Source organism: Geotrypetes seraphini, chromosome 6 (assembly GCF_902459505.1).
Source record: "Geotrypetes seraphini chromosome 6, aGeoSer1.1, whole genome shotgun sequence".
NCBI classification, from domain to species: domain Eukaryota; kingdom Metazoa; phylum Chordata; class Amphibia; order Gymnophiona; family Dermophiidae; genus Geotrypetes; species Geotrypetes seraphini.
In genome coordinates, this window is record NC_047089.1 from 37,839,571 (window position 1) to 37,860,633 (window position 21,063).

A 21,063-nucleotide genomic window follows, 5' to 3' on the forward strand; every position below is an offset into this window, starting at 1 on the left:
GAGCACTAAATGCTCTGACACTCGTAGAATTCCTATGAGCATTGGAGCATTTAGCACCCCAGGCAGAGGTAGAAAACCTCTACTGCAGCTTAGTAAAAAAAGGGGGGAAATGAGACTATGGACAATGTGGTTAAGGGGCCCTATTACTAAGTAAGTACCATGGGGAGTCAAGTATCCCACTGTAGATTTTGAATGTGCATGTTACCAATGCACTAAAAAGTACAATTTGGGGACACAGAGTGGGCACAGCTATGCTAATTGGTTAGCATGTGGGCATTGCCATGCATTGATTAGCGCAAGATTGGCACATGAGCTTACACCATCTACAAAAACATGTATGGTACATGTTGCAATTGCCAATAAACATAAATAAAAACCAAAAAACTTGTGTAAGTACTCACATGGTAATTGCCATATAGTAATGAGAAAATTAGCCTGTGAACATTATTGCAGAAATAGGAATGTTGGCCTTTTACAGGAAGTGCTAAAAGTGGCCTTAGCATGTGGGAAAGACCTACACTGGGGGGTAGTGCAGACCATATTTTAGTATTGCTTAGTAAAAGGGATCCTAAGATTTTAAACCAACTTTAAAAATACGGATGTAGCGGTAACATTACATTACATAAGTTTTTAGATCAGATTTGAATGTGATTAAAGATGTGGAGGGGCATTTTTGAAAAAAAAAAAAAAAATCTAAGTCCAACTTGGACATTTCCAGCTGAATGCCCAAAATTGGAGGTACAAAAATGGCCATTTTTGAATGGCAAACTGCTGGACGTCCAAATATATTTTTTTTTTTCTTTTTTTTAAATCGTCTACTTAGACGTGTTGGCTACTGGGAAGTTTAGGCCACCAGAACATCTAACTTTATACCCCATTTTCAATCAGAAAAACATCCAGGTTGAAAATGTCCTAATCCTGACCATTTGGATGTGGGAGGGGCTAGCATAATAATGGGCTGGCCACATAGACATCCTGACAGAGCAATGGGATACCGTAAAGGACACTACTGTGAACTTCACATAAAGGGTATCAGGTGTATATCTCACCATAACCCCCTTATATACCCTCCTCTGTACCACTCCAATAGCATTTATGGCTGCACGTGGCACCTATATGGCAGTATAGTAGGGTTGTGTGGTTAGAGTGGCTTATGGGCCTGGGTCCTCTTCTCTATGGTTCACTAGCCCACCCACTAGGCTACTTAAGACACCTGTGTGCAGCTCTACTAGGCTTCCCCATATCAGGTGCTGCTGTTTTAGAGACAGATAGGTACCTTTTTTTCTCATTTTTGTGTGGTGGAAGGAGGTCAGTGAGCACTGGGGGAGTGTGGGAGTGTCTTACATTGATGTGTGGAGTGGTCATCTGGTTAGTTTGGGCACCTTTGTGGCACTTAGACCCTTCTAAAACAGGTCTAGTTCCAAACGTATAAGTTCCATCCAGGATGTCTTCCAAAATGTTTGATTATTGCTGCAAGACTTCCATGTCTAACCCACCCTTGAGACTGCCAAATGCCCGCCCATAACACACCTCCACCACACCCTTCTCGTGCTCTGGATGAAGAGAGGCTAGTACACCTTGCTAGACATACAGAAAGACAGTTTTGATTATCAGCACTTGGATATCCTGGCGATTAGGATGTCTAAGTGCCAATTTAGGATGCTTTTTTAACATCTATGTGTTTGCTTCATTTTATTTATAACCCTAAACATACATAATAAAAAACATCTAATACATATAAAAATACAAACAAAGTAAGCTATCAGTGCTTTCACAAATGCAAATTTTTTAACTCATATTTAATTTTGCAAAATAAATGTCTCTTTATAAAAGCATCAAGGTTGCTTTGCTTTCTAATGAACAAAGGCAGACTATTCCATTCCTACAGAAAAACATGGTTACACGTGAGGCATTCATTCTCAGTTCCTTTACAGATGCCACAAATAAGTCACCATGATGGACAGAGCGCAACTTGGACAAAGGGACATAAACTTGAATAATACCCACCAAACTTGCAGGAGTCAAGCCATTCAAACACAAATAGACCATCACAAGCAGTCTAAAGTATATATGGTCTTCCAGCTTCAACCAGTATAACTTCACATAATATTCTGTGACATGCTCAGTCCTTTCCAAATGAAAAAAAAGTTCTAACCACTGAGTTTTGAGCAACCTGTAACGCACTCAACAGGGTTATTGGTAAACCCAAGAGCACAAAATTACAATAGTCCAAACATGATACTACCATTGACTGAAGAATAATCCTGAATACGCTAGCAGGCAAATACAGTTGAAGCCTATTAAAGAACCACATGTTTCTTGATTATAAGCCTGAAAGCCTGACCTATTGACTAAGGAAGTCTGTTTCAGGAACATAGTACCACAGAAAAAAAAGGAGAGGATTTGGAAGTGAAAGAGAAGAACACCGATAAAAGCAATTTGCCAGATTAACACCATTCACAAGGAAGAGTGGAAGGGTATCTAATCAACGCAAATTAGATACGATCCTGAATGATGAGAATCTATAAGATCCCCATCAACATGGATTTACAAAGGAAAGATCCTGCCAATCCAACCTGATCAGCTTCTTTGACTGGGTAATGAAAAAGCTGAATATGGGGGAGTCCCTGGACATCGTGTACTTGGACTTCAGTAAGGCTTTTGATAGTGTTCCACACTGCAGGTTATTGAGCAAGATGAGTTCAATGGGATTAGGAGAAATGTTAACTGCATGGGTAAAAGACTGGCTCAAAGGTAGACTTCAGAGGGTGGTGGTGAACGGTACTCCCTCCGAAACATCGGAAATGATCAGTGGAGTGCCGCAGGGCTTGGTCTTGGGTCCGATCCTATTTAATATCTTCGTAAGGGACCTGGCTCAGGGGCTTCGAGGGAAAATTACATTATTTGCCGATGACGCCAAACTATACAACATAGTAGGCAACAGTACAGTGCCCGACTATATGACGCAGGACCTACTCTTACTGGAGCATTGGTCCTCAACTTGGCAACTAAGTTTTAATGCCAAAAAGTGTAAGGCAGCAGAAATCCATGTAGAACTTACACCTTAAATGGTGAGACCTTAACAAGAACTGCAGCAGAATGGGACTTGGGACTGATCATTAGTGAAGACATGAAGACTGCCAATCAAGTGGAGAAAAAGAAAAATAAGAGGCAAACTGACTCAACCAAATACAAACTGTTGAGTGACTAAGGAAACATATAGACAAATAAGGAAGTCACTCTATTTGTCTTAAACAAAAAATAATAATCACAAGAGAAAACTCTTCTTTACTGTTTTTAGAAGCTATGCACAGAGACATGAAGGCTATAATACCGCCTCACCACCCAATCATTGCATAGTTCAATACAGTGTCAAAATATTGATATATATCTCTAATTAGACTCAGCAAAACCATACAGGTTATAGCGTTATCATTTTGTATATGAAACTCTAAGTAAGATGAAACTTAGCTTTAGAGAATCACTGGTTCCGACGTGCACGTTTCGGTACTGCGTCAGGGAACCAAAATGCCAACTGCTGAACCCTTTCATTAATGTGGGTAATGACGTCTCATGTACTGTTGAAAAATCAGCACTAACCGCAAAAGCTTGTACCTCCTCAACATCCAACGGCTCGTACTCGGGCTTGTAGCCGTTGGATGTTGAGGAGGTACAAGCTTTTGCGGTTAGTGCTGATTTTTTAACAGTACATGAGACGTCATTACCCACATTAATGAAAGAGTTCAGCAGTGGCATTTCGGTTCCCTGACGCAGTACCAAAATGTGCATGTCGGAACCAGTGATTCTCTAAAGCTAAGTTTCATCCTACTTAGAGTTTCATATACAAAATGATAATGCTATAACCTGTATGGTTTTGCTGAGTCTAATTAGAGATATATATCAACATTTTGACATTGTATTGAACTATGCAATGATTGGGTGGTGAGGTGGTATTATAGCCTTCATGTCTCTGAGCATAGCTTCTAAAAACAGTAAAGAAGAGTTTTCTCTTGTGATTATTATTTTTTGTTTAAGACAAATAAAGTGACTTCCTTGTTTGCCCAATCAAGTGGAGAAAGCTTCATCCAAGGCTAGACAAATGATGGGTTGTATCCGAAGAAGTTTCGTCAGCTGGAAGCCCGAAGTTATAATGCCGTTATACAGATCCATGGTGAGACCTCATCTGGAATATTGCGTATAATTCTGGAGACCACATTATCAAAAAGATGCGCAGAGAATTGAGTCGGTTCAGCGAATGGCCACCAGGATGGTCTCAGGACTCAAGGATCTCCCATATGAGGTACGGCTGGGTAAGTTGCAGCTGTACTCACTCGAGGAATGTAGAGAGAGGGGAGACATGATCGAGACGTTCAAATATGTCACGGACCATATTGAGGTAGAAGAGGATATCTTTTTTCTTAAAAGACCTATGGCGACAAGAGGACATCCATGGAAACTCAGGGGTGGGAGATTTCATAGTGACACCAGGAAGTATTTCTTTACCGAAAGAGTGGTTGATCATTGGAATAGTCTTCCACTGCAGGTAATTGAGGCCAGCAGTGTGCTGGATTTTAAGAGAAAATGGGATAAGCATGTGGGATCACTTCAAGGAAGAAATTAGGGGGTGAGTCATTAGAGTGGGCAGACTTGTTGGGCCGTGGCCCTTTTCTGCCGTCATCTTCTATGTTTCTATGGAGCTGCACGTGAGTAAGAGAAGCTTAAATGTATGTGGAAGCAGTGAGGAGCCAATGTAGGTAACTGAGAAGAGGAGATACATGTTTATATTGATGCTGAGAGAAAATAGGTCATGCACTGAATTTTGAATAGATTATAATGTGAAAAGATGGTTCAGTGACAGACTAGTGAGGAACACGTAGTAGTAATCAAAGTAGGAGGTGATATGAAAGCAAATGAGTAATTATAAGAACATACGAATAGTCTTACTGGGTAAGACCAATGGTCCATGTAACCCTTCCTCATGGTGGCCAATCCAGGTCACTAGTACCTGGCAAAAACCCAAATAGTAGCAACATTCCATGCTACCAATCCAGGGCAAGCAGTGGCTTCCTCCATATTACATTACATTACATTAGGGATTTCTATTCCGCCATTACCTTGCGGTTCAAGGCGGATTACAAAAGGTTAATTTAAAAATACAGAGTTACAATGATTAGCTAGAGAGGTAATTTGTAGATTTTATAAACATTAACGGGTTGTTGAGGGTGAGGTGGTTTGTAAGAGAATTAATAGTTGGTCATAGTGGAGGTTCTTTTGTTGTTGTTAGTGCAGTAATGGGTAGATCAGATGTCGGTTTTAGAGTTACTAAGAGGTCGTGATGTTATTGCTGCTTCAGGAATTTCTTGAAAAGTGTGGTTTTTATTTCTTTTCTGAACATCCTATAGTCTCTGTCTCAATAACAGACAATTGACATATTCTCCAGGAAATTGTCCAAACCTTTCTTAAAACTAGCTATGTTAACTGCTCTTACCACAACCTCTAGAAATGCGTTCCAGAGTTTAACTATTCTCAGAGTGAAAAAATATTTCCCCTATTGTTTTAAAAGTATTTCCTTGTAACTTCGTTGAGTTTTCCCTTGTCTTTGTAATTTTGATGTAGTAAAAATTCGATCCACTTGTACCCATTCTACACCACTCAGGATTTTGTAGACTTCAATCATATCTCACCTCAGCTGTCTCTTTTTCCAAGCTGAAGAGCCCTAATCTTTTTAGTCTTTTTTCATATGAGAGGAATCCTATCCCCTTTATCATCCTGGTCACTCTTTGAACCTTTTCTAGTTCCGCCATATATTTCTTGAGATAAGGTGACCAGAATAGAACACAATACTCCAGGTGAAGTTACACCATGGAGCAGTAAAGAAGCATTATAACATTCTTAGTCTTGTTAACTATTCCTTTTTTAATAATTCCTGGTATCTTGTTTGCTTTTTTGGTACTGCTGCATATTGGGCGGAAGGTTTCATTATATTGTCTACAATGACACTCAGATCTTATTCTTGGGCACTAACCCCCAAGGTGGACCCTAGCATTTGGTAACTATGATTTGGGTTATTCTTCCCAATGTGCATCACTTTGCATTTGTCACTTCACTTTTTAACCAAGCCGGCTCTAACTTTCCTCTTCTTTCCACCTTTATTAATATACAGAATACATCTGGTCTGAGCTTCCACAATGGTATTTTTAAATAATATCCACACCTGGTTTAAACCCCATTGAAATGTGATTTACGACAAAACCCTTTGGTTGTATTAAACAAACATTCAAACGCGCAATGCAAAGTTTCCAATGGTAAAATAAAGTTGTGTTCATAGATAGTAAGGGCTCCTTTTACAAAGGTGCGCTAGCGGTTTTAGCGCGCGCTTAGCGTGTGCTAAAATGCCACGTGCACTAGCCGCTACCGCCTCCTTTTAAGCAGGTGGTAGTTTTTCAGCTAGCATGTGCTAATCTTGTGCGTGCGCTAAAAATCCAAGCGCACCTTCATAAAAGGAGCCCTAAGTGTATACCTGTGGATGCCCTGGAGAATGTGCTTCACCATTCTAGTCAATGTTCCCTCTAAGGATTGATGAGCTGTGTGCAAAAAAAAATATGCATGAGCGACAAGTTACATACTCTACAAATTTATGAGCAGGTGCGGAGGACGAGTACCTGTGAGATTGTTAAATACTCAAAACTTAGAAGAATAACAATTTACTTAAAGTTTTTGCTTCGCCAGCTTTCTGGTATCTTTACATACAGTGGTGTACCTAACATATGTAACACCTGGGGCCCATCATTTTTTGGCAACCCTCCCCATCTGTATGAAAAACATGATTTTTAGTAACAAGCCACACGTCACACATGAGTACCTAGGAAAAGGCAGCATCTTACATATTGTAGTGAGCAGTACATCAATACACCCATTGTAAAACTAAACAAGCCAGACCAGCACAGATCAATCCTACACCGTCAATCCTAACAGAAAACCATGTCTTTCGAACACACAGAACACACCTTCACCTAGTATGGAATATGTCATCACAAACTAACCCCTCCCCCTTTTACAAAACTGTAGTGTAGATTTTAGCCACGGTGGTAACAGCTCTGACGCTCATAGAATTCTGAGCATCAGAGCTGCTACCACCACGGCTGGCGCTAAAAAACGCTCCACAGTTTTGTAAAAGGGGGGATAAAATAGAAATACACAGCTTGAACGCTCTAGCTCAGGGGTGCCCAAACTTTTTGGGCTTGCAGGGAACTGCGCTAAATGCCCTGCGCTGCTCTCGACGCTCATAGGCTCCCTGCGCTAAAAAACACTATTGCGGTTTAGTAAAAGGGGGCCATAGTGCAAAATATAGACAGCATATATAAATTCAGATACATTTTGATCACTAAATTTAAAATAAAATCATTTTTCCTAGGTTGTCTAGTGATTTCATGAGTCTCTGGTTGCACTTCCATCTTCTGACTGTGCATCCAATATTTCTTCCCTTCTTTCAGCCTGTATGCTTTCTCTCCTCCAGACCTCATTCCCTCCCTAACTTTTTCTTCCTCTCTCCCTGCCCTTTCTTGCTTTTTCTCTCTTGATGCCCCCTTTCTTTTTTTCTGTTTCCCTTCTGTCTCCCTGCCTGCCCCCTTTCTTTCTTTCTTTCTCCCTACCCTCCACAAAGCCACTGTTGCCACCATCGGGGAAAACGGGCCCCAAAGCCATCACCGCAGCTGCCCCAAGCTCTCTCTGCTTCCCACCGTCGGGCCGACCAGCATTCCCCCGACGTCAATTCTGCCATCGAAGAGGAAGTTCCGCCCAGCCAGGCAGCGATTGGCTGGCCCGAACTTCCTCTCTGATGGCAGCCTTAGGGGGGGTGCACAGCTGGACCTGGCCAGCTGTGCACCCCCCCTAAGGTTGCACCCGGGGCGGACCGCCCCTCCGCCTCCCCTTGGTACGCCACTGAAGACGTGGCAGCGGCTCCTCTCATGATCCCCACCTGCGTCGGAAGTGCGTCGGGGATCTTACTATGCAGTCCTCAGTTTCCCACTGCGTATTTTAGTGAGCGACACGAGAAAAATTATGAGCGATGCCAATGAAAATAGTGAGCGATCGCTCATGCGCTCAGCTTAAAGGGAACAATAACCAGGGCTCCTTTTCAGGGGGGTATGCAGGGATACTGAGTATAATGCCTTTTCCTTTGCATGTTAAAATTGACTCATAGTCCCTAAGTATTAATGAAAGAGCCAATTCTGCTTGAAGGATGGCCTGTCAATTGAGTACTGGCATCTTTTTTGCAAGAAAAACACACTGTCATAACACACGGAAAACTTTGTTGAAAAATTATGTTGCAAGTAAATTTGGTAACAAATATATTTAGAAATTAAAAATTTAGCTGTATGGGCAATAAAATCTCAGTCAGTTGAAAGGGGTATAATTTTCCTTATTTTCCAGAACCAATCATGTTTTGCTTTTGGTTTCTTCAGGGAGATTAAGCTACAGGGAATCTCATTCCTACCTCCTGAATTTGCTTTATTTTTTGTCTGCTACTTCTGTCTTTTCTTTTATTGCTGATTCTTGCTCCAGCTCTATGCCTTCCTGCTGTCCCTTACCCCTACCCTTTCCTCTCTTATCCCTTTCCTGCATCCCTGGCCCTCCCTGAGCCTAATATTTTCACACTCTCACATGAACTGGCACTTAGGTAGTCCAGTACAGAAATATTACTCATTTTTGCACCCTATCTTTTGGCGATGAAATTATTAAAATAGGTTGCGCATTTGTGCACTTGACTATCCCCCTCTTTTACTAAGGTGCGCTAATCTAATTAGCACACGCTAAATGCTAATGCATCCGTAGACTAACATGCACGCGTTAGCGTTTAGCGCATGCTAAATCGATTAACACACCTTAGTAAAAGAGGGCCTATGTTCTGCACCCATAGTTGTGCCCAGAATATGATTCGGCACAGTTTTCTCACCATTTTTGTAGTATATCATAGATTTTTTTTTTTTTTTAAATATATTGTAAAGACAGGTGTTTCTTACCTTGATCTCTGCTTCTATAGGATAGTTCACACTTTCTTTGAGGACCTTTAACTACAGCTGTTCCCTGAACTGGGGATACATGTCCTGTTTCAGCTGTGCTATCATTTACAATTCCTAAGCTCCAGATGAGTGATGTGCACCAGACTTCTTATATGCAGTCTTACTATCTAAAGGTCATCTGAGGGTAATGTGAGTTCTGTTGCATTATGGAATCAGTAATGCTGATCTTAATCATAGTGATGGGGGGGGGAGCCATGTATAAAAATGTGCTAGAACCTGTATAGCATTTCATATTACATACCAGGATGGTTTGTGTGTGGCCAGAGATGTTGCTCTCTAGCCCAGGTAGTGCTATGGGTCCCTCATAGACAAAATTTGGAGCTCTGCTTAGACCACTAGCCTAATGGTTAGAAAAGTGAGCTGGGAACGCTGTTCCCTTTAAGCTAAATGGGAGTCTTCCACTTACAGACCTGCCAATAGGGGGTGCTGTTTCCCTATCACATTTTCAATAGTGAGGGACAGGCAAACTGTAGGACTCCAGGAAACCAAAAACATAATATTGAAGCAATGCTGTTGGGGAACTCCTGCTCAGCTTAGAGGGAACAATGGATGGGAGCTGAGAGAAATGGGCTTGATTCCCACTTCACCAACTGCTAGCCTATTTACCTAACCATATACAGTTTTAGCTTTGGCAAAGCTTAGATTCAGTCCATCAGGGACAGTGAGGATGCTTTTATAAAAGAATGTCTCTAAACGCTATATCTTATGCCATAGAACAATCCCATTGAGAGCATGTGTTTAGAAGATAGAACCAGACAATTGCTTCTATTTTCTTGCTATGGCCGAAGGGGGGGAGGGGTAACTGTGTGCTGGACACCATTTTTCTGTTCTCAAGCTGCATTCTGTTTTAATGGCCCAGTTGGGCTATGATCATGCTTCTTAACATTTTCTGAGCTTCATAGTCTGTCTTCTATCAATGCATGCTCTGTTCTATGTGATTGTTGTAAACCAATAAGGGGGTCACACAACCTCTTACTCAGTGTCCGCTCTATAATTTTGTGAGAATATGCTATAGGAGGGTGAGGGCCAATTGTGACCAGGTATTTGTAGCTCGTAGGTGACAAGGGTTCACAGCAGCCTTATCCCTCCCTACCTGTCTTTACAATAAGAAAGAAATCTGTATATATAAAAATATATAATAAAACAATGATATAAAAATAATAAACAAATGTACATAAATGTATACAGAAAACAAAGAATATATCAAACCATGTGCAGACAACAAAAAGGGTTAGGGAAAGGGAATGGATTACTGTGGACAGAGGGGGTGAGGGGGAGGAAGACCATCCCAAGAACTGATGCAATCAGGAGTCCTACTATATATTAAACCCTGCTTACATTTTGCACTGACCTCCCTAAGGAGGCAGATTTCTTCATTGTAAGAGGCAGTATTGTAGTGTAGAAGAGGTAGCCTAATGGTTAGAACAGTTGACCTAATACCCAGGAGTGGGAGGCTATAAGTCAAGTCTTATAATCTGTTCGTTTCAGCCTCCATTGCCATAGATTTGCAAGCAGTGCTGCAACCAGGAGCTTTACTCTGCATTGTACTCTGCTTGCATTTTGCACTTACTTCCGTAGGGAGAGAGGCTTACTCATTGTAGGATCACTCAGTCTCAATCATGCCCTGTTGTAGGCACTGTAGCTCCTCCTGTGCCCTAGGATAATGAAGTATCCTTAACCATGAACAGCCTTGCCAGGAGAAGAATGTCACTTCAAAGTTTGGTTGCCTCTTTCCTGTTGTAATTTTTCTCACTGTCTCTGTGCACAGAGAAACCTAGAAACATAATGGCAGATAAAGGCCAAATGGCCCATCTAGTCTACCTATCTGTAGTAACCATTATCTCTTTCTCTCTCTGAGAGATCCCAGGTGCCTATCCCATGCCTTCTTGAATTCAGACTGTCTCCATCTCCACACTTCATCCAGGAGAATGTTCCACACATCTACCACCCTTTCTGTAAAAAAGTATTTCCTTTGATTACGCTGGAGCCTATCACCTCTTAACTTCAATCCTATGCCCTCTCATTCCAGAGCTTTCTTTCAACTGAAAGAGACTCAACTCATGCACATTTTTTTTTGCCACGTATCATCATGCATTGTGCTGATATCAGCACATTTACTCTGGTGTGGAAATAATAGCATCAAAATTCCACACAGAAATAGCAGCAAAATATCAGTGCAAAACTTAGGTGCAGCAACTCATTTAGGTGCAGATTTTTATGACTTGATTCTCTAAAAAAAGTGTCAAATTATTATAGATTGCTACATAGAAAATTCCATAACAGAATGCCTACCCTCAGTTACACACAGAGAACATGGATATCAAATACAGAATAACTGACTGAAAACTAGAAATAGACTAGACTAGAAATAGACTGAGAATTAGAAATAGACAAGAGATTAAACTCCCAAGAAGCCAAACCTTGCAAGTAGTACACCAGAGAAATTGAAAGAGATGTTTCCCCCTTGTACTGTGCATAATATAAAGATAAGAAATGTGAGGAATGGTGTTGGGAGGGGAGTGCAACCAGAGCACTTGCCTGTGACTTCCTGACCAGAGAGAGTCCCCAAGCCAGCCTGAATCTGAATGTGGTAATGAGGTTTATGTTCCCCTCCCAAATTTCTGCCATGGACTTCAGCCATGTCCACCTCCTTGGCAGTTGTACATTTCAAAAAATGTCATTGTTAATCACTAATTAAAAAATATAATTATGTATTCCACTTTTTTTTTGGACATTTGATTTTGTTGGTTTTTTTTTGTTATTGTACTGTTTCTAGTCTCTGGTTTCTACTATTCCTCTGTCTTACTCTCTTTGTTCTCTTTCCATATACATCTTACCTCTCTGTCCTTGTCCCTATTCTCCCCCTATATTCTGCATCTTCCCCACTATGTCCCTATTCTCCCTCTGTGCTCAGCATCTCCCCTCTCTGTGTCTCTATCCTCCCCAATGTCCAGCATATTCCTTCTCTGTGACTATGTATTTACCTGTTCAGCATCTCCCCTTTGTACCCATATGTAAACTAAACTAAAACGTAACCTTATATACCGGGTCTTCAACCAATGGAAGCTCGATGCGGTTAACAATAAATAAAAAAAATAAAGTAAACTGAAATACAAGAGAGTTATGGCCTCTTTTACAAAGCCACACTAGTGGCTGCTCTGCGCTAATGGCCCCGAAGCCCATAGAGATTTAAAGGGCTTTGGGGCCGTTGTTGTGCGGCTTTGTAAAAGAGGCAGTTAGTTTTCAAAATGTTTAGCAAATAAAAAAGGTTTTAGAAGTTTACGGAAGAGTTGGAAAGAACTGGGACAACCTGAAAATTAGGGGAAGTTCATTCCATAATTGGGGAAATTTGAACGCTAGAGAGCTGCTAAAATTCTTAACTCCTTGAATTCCTTTCCTAGAAGGAAGAGAAAGTTTAAAATCGATGAGTGCCTCTCGCATATGAAAATCTATAAACATTCCATAGCAGAGGAACAAGAGGAGCATAGATACCATGGAAAATCTTAAAAACAATACATAAACACTTAAACTGAATTCTAAAATAAACCGGGAGCCAATGGAGAGAGAGAAAAGCAAAGGAGTCACATGGTCAAATTTGCTCTTTCCAAAGATCAACTTCGCAGCAGTATTCTCTTCCCCTATGTCCAACATCACCCCTCTAAATTCCTTTCCCCCCTCGTTTAGTCTCACCCTCTATGCCCCTATCCCCTATCCCAGTGTTTGATACCACCCCTATCCCTCTGTACTTCTCATGTTAAGCATTGCTCCTTTGTCTCTCTTTTCTCTCCCCATCCAGAATTGATGTTTTGTGTCCCTGTCCCTATGTTCTCCCATATCCAAGATCTCCCTTCTGTGTCTATCCCTCCCCATGTCCAGCTTCTCTTCTCTGGGTCCATGTAGCCCAATATTCTGCTTCTAACAGTGGCCAATCCAGGTCATAAGCACCTTTCAAAAACCCAAATAGTAGCAACATTCCATGGTACCGATCCTAGGGCAAACTCAATAGCTTGTCAATCATGCACCGGTGTCCGATACACAATTGTCTCTACCTGAATGAACAAACACCATAACCCCCTAATTCTCTAACTGGTGCCTGATCTCAAAGATATGTGCCACCTATCTTTGCCGAAGGATTCCTTGCCATCAGTTAATCGCGGCACGGGAATTCCTGATCAGCTGAGCTCCTATGGGAGGGGCCTTAGGTATCTGGCCCAATCAGAGCCTTAGGCTCTTCTCTGGTGCATCCCAGGATGCACTGGGAAGGCCTGCCATTTTGAAGAGGTGGGCCTATCAGCAGGAGGGAGTGGGAATTCCTCCTGACAATTTCGGGTGGGGGAGGTATCATTAAAGTAGGAGGGAGTGGGCATTCCTCCTGCTGATCTCAAGGGGGGGGGGTTGTCGGGAGTTCTCTGCCCACCGAAGCCGGCTGAGCTGATTGCAGTGGAGGAACTTCCCCTTGATCAGCTGAGCTGACAGGACTTCCCAAAGCCATAGTTTTGGGGAGTCCTGCAGACTCAGCTGATCGGGGATTCCCATGTCATGATCAGCTCAGCCATTTGCGGTATCTACTTTTACTTTTGGAAAACGTAGGCTAGCATTTTGCAGGTCTGCATTTCAGGCGTCTGTCCCTTGCCTATGGAGATGTGTAGGGATGCTTAAACACGCCCAAGGCCACTTCCAGGTGAAATCATGGCTACACCCCACCTTGGGTATGCTTAAGTGTCTCTACGCGTCTCCCTAGACCTCAACAAACACCATCCCTGAAGTTTTTTTTAAAGATGTGTATTCCAATTGGCTGCCAGATGGCAGTAGGATATCTACCACCACCTAAAATTGTGACGCACAATTAGAGAATTAGGCCCCCAGTGGTTTTCCTGCCCCGACATTTAGACATCTTGCGGGAAACATCCATAGTCGGACTTAGACATCTTATTGAAAATGCCCCTTCAAGTGGGTTTATCTGGAATATAAGCACACATATGCCAGCTCTCTCTCCTCATCACATCACCATAAGCATTATCTGCATACATGCATCCTCCTCTATCTTCCTTTTCCTTAAATTTCCTCCAGTTTCACTGTTATTCAGCACCATGGTTAGCTCCAGTAAAAGAGGGAAGAACAAGCTGTCCATATCAACGCCTTTTCACAGTTTTGAAATATACAAAAAAAAAAAAAAGCATCCATCTTTGAAGTAAGTGGGTATTTCTGGGGTCATGTTTGTGGATAGAATGTCAGGTAGTAATGAACCACATTTAGTGTGTCCTTCAATCTTCTAGTGTCTTTTTTAGGCAATGACAAAAATCTGCATTATTTATTGCCTGAATATTTGCATTTATTATAGTTCCTTGTTCCGGTTTTTATACTATTTGCCCTTCAAAGACCAAAAGGAATTTAGGCAACTCAAGTATTCAACTATAGGCAGGCTCTAAAAATAGGATAAGTAATATACAGTCCTAGTGAGCAGTGTTGATGTGGAGGGGTGTTTTAGAAAGGGCATTTAACGCAGAACGTCACAAATGGACATCCATCTGAGGAGATGAGAAAATTCAAGATGGCATCCTAGCAGTATACGCCGTGAGGAGCTCTGACTTGGGAAACTTTTTCCTTGAACTTTGTAGTTCTAAATAACTTTGATATGATGGGTAAAAGAAAGGGGAAGGTTAGGGCTTACCCTTCTGAGTCCTCTCCGCTTCCCCTTTCCTCCATTGAGAGATTTGTGGTCCAAACGGCAAGACTCCCCGGAGCAGGTGCAGAGGCGGCCCTACCTGAGCACAACGTCACTCTGAGCTTGGAGGAGAGACTTCCACCCTCTGACCCAGGCATGGAGACACGCATGGAGCAATCGATGAGACCGCAGGGAACAAGAAGCGTCGCCAGAGGGGAGCGCTCAAAGCACGAAGGGAGATTCTAGTGTGCTGAACGCTGGTATGAGAGCTATTTCTGAACTCCTCTTGGAGTCTGAAGGCGCTGTGGGTGGTCTGCAGCCTCAGAAGAATTCCAGGTGAGCTACAGAATACTGGTGAGCACTTTCTAACACTTCTAGCTAAACCCTCCCATGTAACTTTAGACTCTTATCTGGGAAACTGTAGCGTGCTTGAAGAAGACTTTCATTGGAAATAAAACTTTGGTTGATAATTCCTTATAAGATGTTAAAACACGAATTGTCACTCCGAAGGCAAAAAAACTTTGAGTTGGAAAGAAAAATAGAGGGCCCAACAAGATCTAAAAGAAGTAAAAACTAATTCCTTGACTTATGGTCACAGGTTAGTTGGATTGAGGAATAAAATGGAAAAAATGGAGAATTATATCCTTAGGTTGAATCTGCATTTTGTCATCTTTCCTCAATCTAAGAATATAGCCCCCATTGAACTGCTTAAGAAATATCTGAAGTTCTGGAGGTTTCTAAAAAAAACTGTGCCTCCATTTTCTCGAGTATATTTCCTGCCGGGAAAAAAGCGACAGACTCAGGTCCAGGAAGATCTATCAATGGACAGTTTGAATATTACCCAGTTATTAGAAACATCAATGGAAGAAGAGTGCATAAAATCTACACTCCTGGTATCACTTGTGTTTGAGTCTGACAAGGACTGAGTGATGAGGCTGTATTTTTGTAACTCAGAGAAATTGTTTTGGGAAGAAAAGTATTTCCTAATGTATGTGCTGATACACAGGAAAAAAAGGAAGCTGTTCTTGATGTTACGCCCCCAGGTTTTATCCCTGGGTGCTCATTTCTTTTTACGTTTTCCCCGTAAATGCTTAATTCAATATGAGTCTAATAGGTATCTTTTCTGTGAGCCCAAACAATTAAAGGCTTTTCTGGAAAATAAGCGCAAACTACAGACTACGGGTCCTAGGGAAGAAACTGCAAATTAGTCCAATATTATAGGAAGAATGGAAAGAAATAGCATTTGAGATGCCTTTTATATCTGTTTATTTCCTAATTCGGTTATACTTCTTTTTCTTTAGATTTTCTCCTCCTTTAATTGGGGGCTTATAGAGGAACTAGCTATTTATTTTTCCTTGAAGGCACTTTTTGTATAAATGTGATTAATGATGATTATTTTTTTTTTTGTAATAGCTATTTTCTGTTTTTTTATGGCATGTAATATGTTGCAAGTTCAATTAAAATTGAATAAATAAACTCCCCCACACAAAAAAACCAAAAACAAATGGACATCCATCTCACAAGGGGGATACATAACGTAACCATTTATTTTTTTCATCAAAAGTGGACATCTATTAATTGTCAGTCCCGCCCCAATCCCGCCCCCAATTTCTTCCATTCATTTTTCATGTACACGTGAAGGGGCATAATAAAAAAACTCCTTTTGGCCTAAGGCCTTAAACGTTGAAAGTAGGGAAAATGTCCATAATCAAAAAAAAAGTCCAAAAGGAGGGTTTTTTTTTTATAATGGCCTGCCTCTACGTTCAGCTGTTTAAACGCCCAGACCACCACTACATCTAAACTTATACCCCATAATCAACCTAAAAAAGCCTAAGCCCCAAACGTCCAAAACAAGAGCTTTTAGGCGAAGGAGGAGCCAGTCCTTTGCTTAAAAGCTGGATTCTGTAACCGGTGTCTGTTAAAAACAACACCGGTTACAGAATCCACCCCAACCCCCCCCCCACGACATCGGGGCAAGAGAGAGCCCAAGCCCTTCTGCCCCGGGCACCCCCGAACTCCCCGACAACATCGGGGCAGGAGGGAGCCCAAGCTCTCCTGCCCTGCGATCCCCAACCCCCCCTCCCGATTATGTAAGGGGCAGGAGGGAGCCCAAGCCCTCATGCCCCACGATCCCCAACCCCCCCGATTACGATCGGGGTAGGAGGGAGCCCAAGCCCTCTTGCCCCGGCTGCACCTCGACTCCCCGATTATGATCGGGGCAGGAGGGTGCCCAAGCCCTCCTGGCCTCTCGCCCCCCCACCCCCTACAAGATCGGGCAGGAGGGAGCCCAACCCCTCCTGCCCAGGCGGACCCCCTACCACCCACCCCCCACTACAATACGGGCAGGAGGGATCCCAGGCCCTCCTGCCCTCGACACAACCCTCCAACGACCAAACCCCCAATCAGCCCCCCCACTGACCTGCGACACCCCCCCGCCGACCCCACCCCCTTCCCCATACCTCAAAACGTTGGCCGGACAGACAGGTGCCAAGCCTGCCCGTCCAGCAGATCGGCCGGCTCCGGAATGGGGCCGGATTGGCCCAGGCGGCTGAAACCCCGCCCAGAGGTGGGGCCTGCGGTGCCTGGGCCAACTAGAATAGGCCCGGGAGCCTTAGGCTCCTCCTGTGGGCGGGGCCTTAAGCACATGGACCCAACCCGGCCCATGTGCTTAAGGCCCCGCCCACAGGAGGAGCCTAAGGCTCCAGGGCCTATTCTGGTTGGCCCAGGTACCTCAGGCCCCACCTGTGGGCGGGGTTTCAGCCGCCTGGGCCAATCCACCCCCATTCCGGAGCCGGCTGGCCTGCTAACGGGCGGGTTTGGCACCCTTCCGTCCGGCCAACGTTTTGAGGTACGGGGAAAGGGGGTGGGGGTGTCATGGGGTCAGTGGGGGGTCATGGGTCGGTGGGGGGGCTGATCGAGGGTTTGGGTGGTGGTCGTTGGGGGGGTTGTGTTGAGGGCAGGAGGACCTGGGTTCCCTCCTGCCCGTATTGTAGTGAGGGGTGTGGGGTCTGCCTGGGCAGGAGGGGTTGGGCTCCCTCCTGCCCGATCTTGTAGGGGGTGTGGGGGCGAGAGGCCAGGAGAGCTTGTGCTCCCTCCTGGCCCGATCGTAATCGGGGGGGGGGAGAGGGGGCACAGGGCAGGAGGGCTTGGGCTCCCTCCTGCACCGATCGTAATCAGGGGGGTTGGTGATCGTGGGGCAGGAGGGCTTGGGCTCCCTCCTGCCCCGAACATAATTGGGGAGTCGGGGTGCCGCTGGGTCAAGAGGGCTTGGGCTCCCTCTTGCTATGATCGTTGTCAGGGGGGGAAAGGTGGATCGCGGCAGGGGAGATGAGCCATCTCTCCTGCCGCGATCATTGCTGTAGGGGGTAGGCAGGTTGCTGGGGCTGCTGAGCTGATCGCAGTAGCCACGATCAGCCCAGCGGCTCCTTTTTTGGCACTTATACCTGTTTTGACTTAGTCAACCTGTCAAATGTCTAGGTCGGCCTACCTCCCGCCCACCGCCCGCCCTTTCCCCTCCTCTAAAAATGCCTCTTTTCTCTCTGCGTTTAGAGGAAGGGGAAAGGCCTAAGCTGGTTTTAGATATGTCTAAAACCAGCTTTGATTATGGGTACTTGGATGATCAGGCTTTTTGATCGTCCAAGTAGCCATTTAGGCCACTTTTTAGATGTTTTTTTCTTTTGATTATGAGCCCCATAAAATCTTATTAATTCATAATGGTAACCTTAAAATTAAAAAAAACTACAAAGCACACTATACGCAGATAAAATGTTAATTATCATTTATATTTGGGGGGGTTCAAAGATGTCAAGGCAAATGACTTTAAAATATGCAATGTCACCTCAGTAACTATAGAAAAATAGACAAATATAGTGCAAAATATAGACAGCAGATATAAATTCTCAAAACTGACACATTTTGATCACTAAATTGAAAATAAAATAATTTTTCCTACCTTTGCTGTCTGGTGATTTCATGAATCCCTGGTTGCGTTTCCTTCTGTCTGTGTATCCTTTCTTTCTTTCTGCACTCAGGCCCAACAATTGTCCCTTTCTATTCCCTCCCTCCCTCCTTCCTATGTCCATAGTACCCCTGTGCCTCTGTCCGGTGTCCTTAGTGCTCCCAGTGCCTCCTTCCCATGTCCATAGTGCCCCCAGTGCCTCTGTCCTGTGTCCTTAGTGCCCCCAGTGCCTCCTTTCAATGTCCATAGTGCCCCCCTTCCCATGTCCATAGTGCCTCCAGTGCCTCTGTCCTTAGTGCCCCCAGTGCCTCCTTCCCATGTCCTTAGTGCCCCCAGTGCTCCTTCCCATGTCCATAGTGCCCCCAGTGCTCCTTCCCATGTCCATAGTGCCCCCAGTGCCTCTGTCCTGTGTCCTTAGTGCCCCCAGTGCCTGTCCTGTGTCCTTAGTGCCCCCTTTCCATGTCCATAGTGCCTCCAGTGCCTCCTTCCCATGTCCATAGTGCCCCCAGTGCCTCTGTCCTGTGTCCTTAGTGCCCCCTTCCTATGTCTTCCCTTCCCTTTGTCTCTCCCCCGAAGCCTGCCTGCCTGCCTCCTTCCCTCCCTCCAGTGCCTGATTCAACCCCCCCCCCCAGCACCGATTCAAACCCTGGTCCGCCGCCGCTGCTTCTTGCTTTCTTCCCGACGTCAATTTTAACGTCGGAGAGGAAGTTCCAGGTCAGATAGTCAAAGTGCCAAAGGTATAATAAATCATCCACATAAAAGTAAAATAATCCACATGAAAAACCTTAAAGGACCTAGTCCACTAGGGACGCCCCACTTTGGATGCAAGCAGCGTCTTACTTGCAGCTCACCACATATTAGCATTTCCACGTATTCACCATTATAGGACCCTCAGGGACCCCTGAGGAAGACTCTTTGTCGACACGTGGACCGTGTTGGGTCCTGCGTCCCTAGTGGACTAGGTCCTTTAAGGTTTTTCATATGGATTATTTTACTTTTATGTGGATGATTTTATTTTATGTGGATGATTTATTATACCTTTGGAACTTTGACATTTTTCAAATAAAGTCCATTTAAGGAACATTGTCATTCCAGAGTTTCTTCTGGATTTTCTTCTCTGTCAATCCTCTTTGGTTTTCATTTGTGCACATACTGGAAACATCCAGCATGAACATCCATTTTACAAACTGAAACATCCAAATTATAAACAGGATAAATAAGGGATGTATGTGTGGCAACCAGTGCCGTAGAGAGGGTGAGATGGGCCTGGGGAGGTGGCATCCCTCCCCTGCCCGCTTTTCTGTCCCCCCAAACCTATCTGCTCCTTCCCCTCCTCCTCGTGCCGTACGCCCCTTCCCTTCCCCCATATCTCTTTAACGTTCCTGGCACGTTCCTGGCACCCTAACCTACTGCTTGCGCCAGCGTCGGCTCTTCCTCTGGAAGTGCATATTCAGGTATAGTAGTATTTTTCTGTTTCTGGCCGGCATGCTGAAAGAGAGGCTAAAATCTATATCTTTGCACTGTATAGAGTCATATCTGTGCATTATACTCATTTAGGAGGTAGTTCCCTAGATAGGAAACTCTATCACTGGCTGACATAGAACTCTTTTTAGAGCACTCTTGAAGAAATGGATTGGAAGCTCTTGGGAGCAGAGAGCTCAGGGCAGAAGACCAGCAACCCTCGGGAGCTGGGCTCAAGGCAAGCAGCCTTAGGAGCAGCTCAGGGCAGAAGAAAAGGGTCTGCTGAGGCTGTATCAGTGCCCGAGGGCTGAGAAGAGCAGAGGTAGCTCTTTAGAGGAGAGATTCTTAACCTTTTTGAGTCATGGCCACTTTAAGAATCTGATAAAAACTATGGACCCCCCTTCCCCAGAAATATTCACAAATACAATTTTGCATGCAATGAATATAATGTACTTTATATATCAAGATTTGATTGTCTCATACATAACATACACAAAGTATTATTAAACTTTACTACTACTAATTATTTCTATAGTGCTACCAGACGCACGCAGCATTGTACAGTCACAAAGAGTAAGAAAATAGTCCCTGCTCAAAAGAGCTTACAATCTAAACAGGCAAGAAAGAAACAGGATGTCATGGATACAATTAAAGGGAACGGTTAATCAGCTGGCTGGGTTGGAGGGCAGAAGAGTAGGGTTAAGGATTAAAAGCTATATCAAAAAAGTGGGTTTTCAGTCTGCTTTTACACAAGGGAAGGGAAGGAGCTTGACTGACAAACTTGGGTAATTTATTCCAGGCATAGGGGGCAACTAGATGAAAGGAACGAAGTCTGGAATTGGCAGTGGAGAAGGGTAACATTAAGAGTGACTTATCTGAGGAATGGAGTTCTCTGG

General features: G+C 43.8%; 1 protein-coding gene across 1 annotated transcript in view; it reads right to left on the reverse strand.

The window, feature by feature from the left end:
• Window positions 1-21,063, reverse strand: part of SLC35F2 (solute carrier family 35 member F2) — a 72,766-nt gene that overhangs the window by 49,528 nt on the left and 2,175 nt on the right. The gene's annotated exons all lie outside the window — the stretch shown is intronic.